General features: G+C 30.0%; 1 protein-coding gene across 9 annotated transcripts in view; it reads left to right on the top strand.

Moving 5' to 3' along the window:
- Positions 1-13508, top strand: part of LOC139498547 (uncharacterized) — a 54841-nt gene that overhangs the window by 24291 nt on the left and 17042 nt on the right. For 6 of the 9 annotated variants that reach the window (XM_071286984.1, XM_071286982.1, XM_071286976.1 and 3 more), the window contains one exon: positions 7667-7914. The gene's annotated coding sequence lies outside the window, so the exon portion shown is untranslated. Of the gene's footprint in view, positions 1-19; positions 4387-4514; positions 7915-13508 lie in introns of those variants that run through there. The other 3 variants (XM_071286977.1, XM_071286979.1, XM_071286983.1) reach the window with 3 other exon arrangements.

Consider the following 13508-nt stretch of genomic DNA (forward strand, 5'->3'; position numbering starts at 1 on the left):
AGAATGTTAGAAACAAAATATTTAATAACTTGTCATTTTGTGAACATGTGTGCAATGTCATGATAGTGAAAATTTAATGAGTAAATGGATGTGCTGTGAAATTTTATATTGACTTTTGTCATTTCAATATGATATATCGTCAATATAGCTGACAATAATTTATCTTGTACATGGAAATGCATTTTTAAAATGTAATAGCTCAATCATATTGGATTTTAACATAAGTGATAAGGAAACTATTTTTTCTTTGTTGAAATTTATTTTTAGGTATAGTATACTATATTTAAATTTTGAATATTAATCTTTGTAAAAATGTTAATAGTTGTACTATGAACCGACTCGTGTATTTAAATTGTATTTCATGTACATATTAATAGACCATCACCTATTTAAAATTTACATCAAAATGTGACAATAGTACATAGATATTATGGTGTCCATTTTCTGTCAGATAAGCCCCAACGTAGATAAAATATTCTGTACACATGTGAAGTGCAGGACAACAACCCTTCCGTGCGTGGAAGGAAATAACATCTTGTACATTTAAAATCTATCAGTGGACCAAAATACACGTATTTGATGTCAAGTGGAAGATTAAAATATAATAGGTCAGTTTATTTACATGATTTATTTCAAAACGTACATTTATTCGTACATGTGCAGTATAATTTATATATATAATTTTGGCACAAAGAGAGAAACTTATCTCACTGCATAATTCATTGCAGAGAAAAAATATCAAATAGATAAAGTATACAGATATATGTAGAAAATGTTAAGAATTTTGATGGCTTCTTTTCTCTGCAATTTATATACAGCATCTGCTTTTAAAAATTAAGATTGATAAGAGAATGAAGACCCTTATTTAATTTTAAATAAACTAAGGAAAATGGAATCCAATTTGATGAAACAAGTTAAATTTGTTTGTTCCTATCGATTGCAAATTTTACTTCTTATTGAGACTTATAGTGCAATGTTAAACTGGAATGTTGAGAAAATATCAATAATCTCAACGTAATGTCATGGCCGACTTATGTTTAAAAAAACGATGCTTTGAGACATGAATTTATTTTACTCTGTATGTGGGCTTTGCATATAATTATCAAATTAAGCCTTCAAAGAAATTTTCAAAAGGAAAAATATGGAGAAAATGGGAGGTAAGGTAGTAACTATTGTAGTTTTTTTTTTATGTTGATAATCAAAGATACAATTAAACGTGTCAATAAACATGTAAAATGTAAACAAACAAGATTAAATTGGTAGATAATAATGTTTAATTGAATACATAATGGATAATTTAGCAACAGGAAAAAAATAATGGAAATATAAATAGACAATTCAGAAAACAGAAGAAAATGGGAAATATAATAGCTTTTTACATCAATTTGCAATAATAATAATTCCCTGCTGTTTTGAGAATTGAAAGTGTGAATTAATTTGTCCTTGATTCTTGTACTGGGTGCAGCCCTGGAAACAAAAGAGGCAGAGATACCAAAGGGAGATCTGAAAGGTTAAAGTCTGAAATTGAGTGCATTTTTAGTATCGAAATGTCATGTCTTTGGGTTCACAATACTGTAATGAGTTTACAAGTATATGTTAATGACTGTGATATAGAAAAAGTGACTTTCATGAATTATTGTACTGAGTAACAGTATTTGCCTATGATGAATGAGCAAGGTCCTGGCTTTCATGGTACAACTTTTATGACTTATTTGAATAAACTATGATGAAACTGAGAAGTACCCGGCATACAAGGTTCTGGTTTGGTCCACTATTAAACATATTTCAAACAACCGTTGCCTGTAACTTAAGTCAGAACTAAACTGGTCTATAACCAATTGTTTTATTAAGTGATGACTTTTTCTTGATAAGTGGTATGGGCTTTGCTCATTGTTGAAGACTGTATGGTGACCTATAGTTGTAATTTCTGTGTCATTTGGTTTCTTGTGGAGAGTCATTTTGTCTCATTGGCAATCATACCACATCTTCTTTTTTATATTTAAAATAAAGTACATTTATTATTTTCATTCAGAAAAATAATCTTAATCCTTGACATACATCAAATCCCTTAAACTTAAGTAAGATAAGTAACTTGGGTAATTCAGCACACAGAACAGGCAGTAGTTAACGTAAGAGTTAGGCCAGCTGTTTTATTTTTAGATTATTTTTTAACCTATGGTAGCAAGCATAATGAACCCATTGTCCAGAATATCTTTCATTATATCTTTGCTTACATCCAATGTGCATTGACCCATGGTTTTAATTCAAGATTTTTTTCACTTGTTTAGTATGCAGTAAGATAGAAGAGGCACTCACAGGGGTTGAAATAATAGATTAATTGATTTATTGCTTTGACAGTTAAGATGTTTTGAAAAAAAAAATCTTGAAAGATTATATAGTTTTTGAAGATTTGCTCTGGAAATACAGAGCAGATTCAAAGTTCAAAGAGGTCACTTGGAAAAGGGGTAGGAGTGCCACAGCAGATTATGATTTTATAAGGTGTAAAAAAAGATGTCTCTCATTTCTGTTGTCCCATATATATGAAATATAAAATCAGAGAATTTTAAAGTAGCTATATTTGAACGCTAATACTAAAGTGCAATCAGGTATAGAAGTCTTTTTTTAAAACAGCGAGTATCATATTACTGATGGATTTGACGCATGGTTGCACAATTTGTTTTACATGAGTAACAGTATTGGAGAAACTATTTGCAGTTTTTCATAAGCATTATTAAGTTTAGAACTGGTGATGGGTAAACAGAAATTCACCATTTCAGAATCTTAAGTTATTTTCACAATTATACCCTAAAACAGAAAATAATTTAGTTGTGGTCATTTAATTTTAATTTCCTTTGCTTATTTATTAAAGCTTTCTGAAAAAGTGGTCATCACAATATTGTGATGCATGTGTTGAAATACAAACCAGAATATTTTAAGATCTCAAATGAGTATGCCCAGTTTATGTTGTTTTGATAATAAATCAAACAATACCATAGAAAGTATATAATATATGAAAAAGACGTCATAATTCGTAAGACTTATTCCTAAACAATTAATCATTTGTACAATATTGTTACTTGATCCAGTAAAAAATCTGTTTTAACCAATACTCGAGACTCAATAATAGGTTATGATGGACCAAAGAAAAAGATACATTTTCAACCAATCTTTGAAACTGACTTTTCTGCAAGTGACTGTGGGGTTGTATCTGGTGAATTTTAGCATCTCCATAGTAACACTCTAGTTCAATAATTACCATAACTGTTTTACAGCTTCCTAGATGCTAGAAACTAAGACAGATGCATTTGTTTTGATTCAAATTACAACATAAAATATATGTTCTTTAATAAATTTTCTAAAATAGATAAGTAACATTATAGATAGTTGAGTATTGGTAATTAACTTATATTACATCCAAAAAGCCGTCATTGCTTCAGGTCTTTCTTGTTATCTCCCTTGAAACTTCTCAGTCTCTTTAAACTTTTGATGAACTTTAGTGATTTTTTTTTTTCGTATTGTTTTACTCAGTGACATGTGCTACATATTTATTTTTGATTCTTGTCTAAATAAAGACACTTGCATTACCTTGAGGAAGTTATCAATGGTAAAACGGTATAAAAACACGGCTTTATGCAAATGTGAAATATGAATTGTAAATGAAGAAACATGTATTAGATGTACATATTTACAATTGCCTGAAGGCTTGAATGGCTCAAGGGTGTTCTAGTTCTAATGATTTTTTTGTATTTATAAAAATCGTAGAATTTGCACAGGATGTGATGTGTATTGCATCAACGGATAAGGAAATTGTCAAGGACGTGTTAACATTGAAATTTATGATTAACATGACTGGAGAGCAATAGTATAACATTTTTGATATGGTTAGATTTTTTTTTACGTAGTAACATAAGGGAATAACCTTGTGTGCACATTTGAACGAGGGGGGTCACACTCAAAAAGTTGGAGCAGAAACATACAAAACGAAGTAACTGAAAATGAGATTAATAAAAAACATAGTATGAGAAAAGGTCAGTAGAGAGAAGAAAGAGAATGGATTCTTCCCCTGTCTATTCATTCCAAATTCAGGATTTTCTTCCAAAAAAGGTGTTTTTGGTTTTGTTTTATTTATGAATTACTTAAACCTTTGATTTATATAAACTAAATCACACAATTATGTGCTTGGGGTATAATTCAGAGGAAATTAGGTTCCGTGTGCTAACAAATTAATCAGTGATATTTTAGTGTTGTTTCATAGTAAAATGCTTAGTTTAGTTAATTTGGGTAATTTTGACCTACATTTTACACTTGAACGACTTTGTTATAGTTTTGCACTTTAGTTCATATTGTTGATAAGTGACAACCTTGCATTCTGTTTGTTGGACAGTAGTCAACTTGTTGAATGTCGTACAGTAGTCAACTTGTTGAATGTCGTACAGTAGTCAACTTGTTGAATGTCGTACAGTAGTCAACTTGTTGAATGTCGTACAGTAGTCAACTTGTTGAATGTCGTACAGTAGTCAACTTGTTGAATGTCATACAGTAGTCAACTTGTTGAATGTCATACAGTGACCTAAAACAAACTTGATCTACATCATTAGTTTGTCTTATTGGCCACAAATAATATCACATCTTCTTAGTTTTGTAACAGATTGCTCTGACCAACTTATTTCTTCTTTTTTTTAATGTTAGAATAATTGTATCTTACAGACACATTAACATAAAGTTTAACTAGTGAAATCTTTTTTTGAAACTACGTCTTTTATTTTCATCTTGAGATTTTTCAACATTTTCCTATCAAGGGAGTATTGAATACAGAATCACCATTTAACCTATTGATAGCTTTCTGTAGCTAGAACATATGTGTGTTGTTGACTAAACTAATAAAACTGGATGCCATGAAAAATTAAAGACAAAAAATGACATTTAAAAGATCATCCTATTGATTTTACTATAGGCCTTGCTGTGTCTTTTATGCTTTTTACGCCATCTTTTTAAGTCTACAGTTTTATCTATTTCTTGCTGGCCCTTTTAATTGGTTAAATCTTGTTTTAACTTATTTTCTTGGGAATCATAGCAGATCATTGATTCTCCATTTCAGTTTCATTTCCCACATCTAAATTTGTGCATAACATGTACAAGTGGTACTTTTGGCAAACAGGAAATTTTCTTATTCCGACAAGGGGAAGTTAGCTAGATGACCATTATAAATTGTATTGTCAACTGAAAATAAAAACGTAGTAGGTCAAACAAATTTTATCATGACTAACTGCCCTTCTCAGAATATAAATATGAATTAAAAGTATCGAATAAAAAAATTCAGATGTTGAAATTTTATGATGAAAATTACAATGTTACAAACGTTAAGGCCACACCAATGAAGAAACACGAAGTAGCATTGGAGTATTGGTTTGATTTGTGTTTTATTTTTGTTTGTATTGAAATTTCCAGCATTGAAATTTACAAGATATTTATTACAAAATTGTGTAGAAATGTATAATTTTAAGAGGAAAAAAGGTTACTCAATTCAGGTATTCAATATGCAACTATTTTTTTTAAATTTGGACAGTAAAGTCTATTAAAAAGAAAAAGTGAAATTGCAGTTTATCTATGATTAATTAAATTCTGATAATTTACATATAAAAGAAAGAGCTAAAGGAAGTGAAGGAAACATCATCAGGCTATTTTTCTTCCTGGTCAAAAACTTCCTGTGGTCAGTATTTTCTTTTGTTTGTGTCAGACTATCATCACAAATGATGTTAGGTGTGTCACTTCACAACTGAAAAGAATTTTGATATTTCTTAATATTTAAGAAGGTAAATAAAGTTTTTTTTAAGGTAATCATAATTGAAGTTGGAATAAATTTTAGATGAACGATCAATGATTTACGGCAAGAATCCCCTGAAAAATTTAAGCTTTTTTTCTATTTTAGATCTCATTTTACTTGTCAAGCAAGTTTGTTTCTGGTTTTGACTAACATTTCAATTACTACAGGGCCTTATCTTTCACGAAACTGAAAAAAATAACTACAGCAAGTAACTTTCTTATTTTGTGAAGAAAATCAAAAACTGTACTGAAAGGCATAATTTTTGTAATGGTGCAAAATGTGGTAAAATGAACATGTGTATTTGAGTATGAATCAAATATGGAATATTTACCTATTTTAGGTATGTACTACGGCAAAAGTGATGAAGCCAGAAATATCTTCAAAAAAGTCAAACAAATTTCAAGTACCACAGCATGTTACTATAAAGAAGTCTGTCTTAAATATCACTCGATTGATCTAATGTTCTTTAAGATATATGTACCACTAATTGAAACAAAAGGGGGAAAGAGTACTCAAATTACAAGTTTACCACACAAAACCTTTTTATTTGTCTAATGCTTAGTATAAGGTTTATTTTTCTACAAATATAAATGTGTTATTGAATAACTTAAAATTCAAGTTGATATTGAAGGATTATGGTCCAATCCTTCTTTTTGTCAATGAAATAACAATTTGTACGTTGTTTTGTTTTGAAGTGTTTGATCAAAACCTCAATCAGACCTTCAAATGCATTGATTTCTTCTGTGCAGTCAAAATTAAAGAAGATGTCAAACAGAATGAACCACCAACATCCCATTACAAAAAAAACTTAATTACCACCATCCCGTTACAAAAAACTTAATTGCATCCTTTTTTGTTTGATTACTCAAAGGAACAAAATTTTTACTACATTTTTTTTATGTAGAGTTAATGATTGATCCATAAATATGCATGTTAGAAACAAGAATGTTTGCTTGTATAGATTTTTAAGTGCAGAGAAAATAAAAAACGACAGTTACAAAAAATACCCTCATCTGGCTGCAAAAAAATTAAATCACTTCATCGATATGTCGATAACGGGCAGTAATTAGATACCACAGCTGTTGCAGAATTTCGCAATATCATGTAACGGTTTGCACGAAATCCTTTGTATCCGTTGCAGTCATTCAAACTGCAGCGCAAACACCAAGGAGAAAGTTAGCCCACTCAATAAAAAAATCAATGGCAATGGTTAATTATTAAATATGTGAAAGGCTTTTAAAGCTTTCAGGATGCTTTGAACATGCTTATTAAGCTTCAGATATGCATTCAAGGATAATTCGTCATTTTTTCAGTATATGTTAGTTGTGTAAATATATAGGAAGTTTTGTATTTGTTTGGGCATTTGGCAATCAATTCATGGAAGTATTTCTAAAAATGGAAAAGTTTGTTTGATAAAGATCTATAAGAGAAAGAGAGCATTGTTTATAAATACGGACAACAGAAGGTAAAATTAAAAGGTATTTTAAGCATGGTAGTGGTTATTTGGAATTAGTCAAATTATTAAAATTGTTTTTAAAATTCTTATAATTCATAGTTTCTATCTGAGAATTTGGAACACGTGTGCTAAAGAAATTTTTATCTTTTTTTAAAAACTCAATAAAGATCAGAAAAAAAGTTGATGAATGTTTTAATAACACTTTTAATTTTGACACAAAAAAAAAAAGTTTATAGGCTTGAATCATAATTTATTAATTAGCAGATGTTTTCTTTTTAACAGTAGCATAAATACTATATAAGGAAAAGTGTACACCCTTGACAGGTGCCCCTCATTAATTGGTTAAATATGTTATTTAAATGTACATATCCATGTATATTTCACAGTGACTGACATGTGCAGATCAAGTGGAACCAAATAATGTGCTATAGCAGTGTCCATAAGAAAAAACGTGTGGTGCAACTGGCCTGAAAAAAAATCCCTCAGGTGAACAACTTATATTTACTGACTGACCAAAAGAAGGTGGCAATGAAGGGGCATCAGACTGACCATAGAGGGAGTGGTCAGTCAGTGGTGGACACCAGATTTTCACTGGTGGACATCCTTACATATCATGGATTTTTTTACTCATAAGGTAAGAGGTTAAATATTTAGTTGACACACATAGGTAGTACAGAGGATTTAATGCACCTGTGTTTGTGTAATTAAATGGGTCAAGTTTTATCTCTGCAGTGTACAAGAAATTATCTCTGTGCATACCTATATCAGTAGGGGGCCATCAGGGTGGATTTTAAAATTTTAATCAATAAATTTTCAATTTGAAATTGGTTGGTAAATTCTATTATGTTTAAATAGTCAGAATACTTTGCTGTAGGTGTAATATTCTACAATTCTTGTGTACGTTTTAAATCTATTTTGACTGAAATATGATAATCATGATTAAGGTGAAAATATGAGATGTGCAATATTAAATCGGGTAATGTTTATTTCCCTCAGGGTTACCTTTAGTAAACGATTAACGATCTTTAAAAATATTTACGTAAGACATTGACATATTAAAGTGCATAGTACATATTATACCAGGTTTCATTAATGGAAACGTAGAAACGTAGATTCTTAAAATTTTAAATTCAACATCGTAAAATCAATTATCATAACAACCTTATGCTGATCAAGGGGAGACAATAACACTGTTAATTGGTTTTTAGGTGATCAATATATACAATCAATGATTTGTATTGTTCACACCTTTGAATAAAATTGGGGCAGAACAATTATGCATTTATTATAGGTAAATTGTGCAAAGCAAATCATTGATATTGCACTAAGAGGTTCTCAGCGGGGAGCTGTAAATTAAAATAGCTATAAAGATTATTATGGTATTAAAATTGGCCATAGGAAAATGTGAAAATGTTTATATTCCAAAAACTCATTACCATGATAAAATGGAATATGTAAGAAGCAATTATAATAAAAATATCAAACAAATCCTGTATTTACTCAAATGAATTTTAAACTGTAAATTGATGTTATTATGAAACTTTTAACTGTAATTTATATTACAAAGATAATGGGCTCTCAGTTCTGCATGAGTAGGAGTTTAAAATGTTTTTCTATTTGATTCATGATCGATTAGGGTGCAAAAACAGTATCATAAATTTATTTGAATAGCTTTAAAAGAATCATTCAGTCGAAAAAGTTGCAGGTTATTAAACTGTGCAAATATAAATAGATATGAGAGGAACTTGTCATCATTTACAAAACGTCATGATTCACAAAACGGCAAGTTATATTGGCTAAAATGCATATTCTGTAGACATCAAATAACTTTTTATTCAAGTTTTATTTTAAAACAGAACAAATAATTAATGCAGTTCTTGTTTGATTTGCTTGATTAAATAGATTTTATTCAATATTGGTTTTTTTTCTTATAAATTTTATGAATTTTTAAACAACTGAAGATTATAAGTTTTCTTATTATTACTGGTATTCAAAGGTTAACAAATTATGGTCAGAATCAGATATGAAAATTTAAGAAATAAAACAATGTCTTAAGACAAAAATTTTGTGATAATCAGTCATTTCACCTTGTGTGTAAGGTTTGTTTCATTCATGCTGTCCTTTTAAGTTTTTCACTAAATCTTTTTGACGTGGATCATGTTTACATTGCTTTGTTTGTTTGTAACTTTTCATAATATTAAATCGTAAAGTGCTACGGGCATTTTTTCTTTCTTTTTTTTTGTTTGTCTTTTTATTCGAGCACTTGACCTACGAATACTCATTTCATCTCTAGAATGATCCGGTGACGCAACGTAGTTAAAGAAAATTCCCAAGTACAAAGGACATATTGTAACTTTTCTGCCCTTTTTGACACCCGATAGCCTACCATTATGGCTTAGTTGACCTGTACAATAATAACACACAGAAAAAAGATCAAGTTTGTAGCCTTATATCATGCAGAAAACATTATTTGAAGGAGTCACAAAAGACACTTTACATTTCTGGCTGATTACATCCTAATTGACCCTTACAATGAGATCGGTTGCATCTGACACACTTTAGGCTCAGTGCAGAGCTTGTACAGTGGAATTAATCATTGTTAACATTTTGACCTCAATCTTTTTAACAATTTATGATATTGACCTTGGCTTTGAAAATTTAATATGTTTTGGAGCTATCTGAATATTCAAAACATTATTTTTAAGTATCAGAGTATCTTGAAGAGTGTTTTTTTCTTGATAAGACTTTGCACATTGCTTTTTTTTTTTTTTAACTTTGTTGTGGCAAGGATATTAGAGTTATAAGTAATGATAAAAGTTCAATAAAATATTGATAATGACATTAGAAGATCCCCTCATAAAAAGGGATGTTCAGATACCCAGCCTAAAAGATTTGTAATTAAGATGTAAATAAAATATTCTATTTCTGTTTTTTTTTCCATATCTGAAAGTGATAAACTCCTCTGTGTTTGCTGAATTTGAGCTCAATTAGAACATTTTGGGTAAATACTGAAAAATCCAGAAAGTATTTGCAGGGCATTTATTATTGCGATTTTGTCATTTGAGACTAAACCACAATTTTATTTTTTGCAATATTGAAAAAAATTGTGTTTAATCCATATTAAAAAATTCTAAATGCAAGTTTGAATTATTGCGATAATAACCCTGTTGCTTTTTTTCGCAATGATAAAAGCATCGCAATAATATCTGAATAAGTTGAAGATTTAGGCAAATTTTGAACTTAGATTTTTGAAAAAAGCGTATTGCTGAGTGTCATAGTAAAATGTTGTATGCCATCGATATTTACACTGTATAGGCTAACAGCATAGTGAACTTTTTACATTTCTTGAGTTCTCATGTTGTGTGTTGTGTGTAACAGATTTTACACTTCTGTACGTCATATTATTTACAAAATGCTGATGTTTTATCATATGTTACATGAGTGCAACAGGTGAAAATCTGTTTGTCACAAATATAAGACATGATGTTTGACCTTTTCACTTCTCAGAATTTACATTTCTGCAAAAAGAAATCTGAAACCATCCTAAAAATGTGAAAAAAACATGTTTTTTGTGACTTTAATGATGATAACATTTCCAAACTCATATGACTACAAAGAGGTGTGGGTTAGTGTTAGACTGAGACAGCAACCCAATTCTAAAAATAGCCAAAGAGAAATAGTCTTCTGTGATTGAAAAACTGAAGATACTGGTAGGTGTTTATACAATAAGTCATTATGCTCGAAACTCATTTAGTCTGTCACAAGTCTATGAAAAGTTGTGAATACATGTATCAGTTATAATCAAATATCTGCCATTAACACCCAATTTTCAAATGAAGAAAAACATATTAGGATTTTCCATGCCTGTTTGAACAGCACCTTGTGAAAAGCTTGTAGCAAAAAAGGGACTATTTGACGTTTAGAAAGAGAACAAATTAAGTTGTTTTCAAAAATGCGATATATTTTTTATAAAACATTGTACGATATGATGAATTAAGTTTTATTTTGCATATTATATTTTCTAACTAAAATCTGATCAATCAAAGATTTTGTCATATGTCAACCAATTCTTTAATTTACGATGCTCTACAGAATATTTAATGAAAATCTGATTCTTACTCGAAATGTTTACTTAGTTTTTTTCATGAGATTCATAAGAGAAAAATATATGGTGCAAATTTTCTACAAATATCCACACACTTGTTGAACCAGATAATTATTTAAAAATATATTAGCAACTATATGACACAATCAATTGTCTAACTTAGTCCTACTTATAAAGAAGATGTGGCATGATTGCTAATGAGACAACTCCTCACCTGAGACCAAATGACTCAGAAATTAACAACTATAGGTCACTGTACCACGGTAAAAGGCCCTGAAATGACAATTGTAAAACAATTCAAAAGGAAAAAAACTAACGGCTTAAATAATGTACAAAATAAAAGAACACAAAACAAATATTCAATACAACAACAAACAACAAGCACTGAATACACTTGGTTCCTGACTTGAGACAGGCACACATATACACTCTGGGAAGAAATAAGTTGCAAATTCTATAGGAAAACTCTTAAGCAATTGAACACACTAAAACAATGTGCCCAGATTCTGGTGACAGTCAATGTCGAAATTTTAATTTTTTTAAATCTTGTTTTGAAGGTTATCTCGATGGAGCAGTCACTTTTGATACTTCCAACTAGTGACTGCTTAATATAGGTTTGACTGTTTATGGAACTTCAGCAGACACTGAAAAAACTCATTCTATATAGTTAGCTCTTAAAACCCCTAGATAACCAAATGTCAAACAATACAACACAGTAAACAGAATTGCCTGACATTAGCTACATTAAATGACACAGACGCCATATTGCACATTCCAAGAAAAAAAATCTTAAAATGGCGCTTGAAACCTGATGCATGGTTTGGAAATATAAATTGTTAAAAAGCAATCAAGGCAAAATAAGCTGTTAACTACAATCCAATACTGCCTAAGAACAGGTCTGCATATAAAAATAATCCTTGCATGTAAAAAAATATACCTTTTTTTTCCGTAAACCAAATCCTGTTGGGCAAGAAACTTTATATTGATTCCATATAACATTGTCTTAATATAGAAATAAGACTGTTCCGACGGTTTCTAACGTCACAAAATATCAATGCTCGCGTACTTAAAAACGTCCTGAGTGTAGTTGCACTAAGGTTTACACACTGCAGTGCACGATTAAATTAAATTGAAATCAATACTGCAATGTTATTCAACCTTGAGGTTTTGTTATCATTAAAGACCTTGCACTTTGTGCACACAGAATGTTAATTGTTGTTGTGAATGGAATTTAAATGCGGAAGTTGTCTTGCAGCGATAATCGAAATTTAATTTGACATGTTAAATTGCGAAAAAAAAATCATGGTTGAATGCGGATTTAATTTTTTTTGTTAACAAAATCAAACTTATTAAAGTTTTTTTTTTATAAAGAATGTTGACAATACAGTGCAATATTGGCGTAGTGTTAGCATATAGTTATAACTACTACAGGAAGGATATTTGGTCAATTTCGGTAGCGTAATAACTTATGGTTGTCTGTTAGATATCTTTACTATCCCTTATTTAAATCACTCTGGAATAGGCAATGTGAACCTTTGTCATCAGTTGCTGCGGCATGCCCATTACCTTTGTAATAGTAATGAAGATGGCCAAATATGTAAAAAAAAAAATCAATGGTTTTCTTCTGAATAACATACTCTTATTTAAAATGAAAATAGAAAAACTTCCTTGTATGGTAACTATAAACATGTAAAGAGTAATGTCTGTGAACAGTGGTGCTGAGCAACCAATATAATATATGTATAGCCATTGCAGGTTTAAGACTTAATTTTTGGAACTTTATAAAAATAAGAAGATGACTTTTGATTGTCATTGATACGATTTTCAACCAAAGAGCAATTGAAAATGAAAACTATAGTTCACCTTACAACCTTCCACAATGAGCAAAACCCATGTGTGATAAAGGTTGATGGCCCAAGACCACAATTAATGACCCCGCTTTTCGTTGTCCACGAATATAGTTCCTTTGAATTAGAGTGTATTTTTCCTTATTTTTTTTTCTTTCCCTTCCTCACTCATTTCTTAGATTTTTTTGGGTGGAAATGAAAGAAGAGAGGTGAAATAAATTTTTGGATGTTGTATTTAAACTGATTTTGATATGGAATGAGTGATTAGGCCAAGTG

This window comes from Mytilus edulis, chromosome 12 (assembly GCF_963676685.1).
Source record: "Mytilus edulis chromosome 12, xbMytEdul2.2, whole genome shotgun sequence".
Classification (NCBI taxonomy): domain Eukaryota; kingdom Metazoa; phylum Mollusca; class Bivalvia; order Mytilida; family Mytilidae; genus Mytilus; species Mytilus edulis.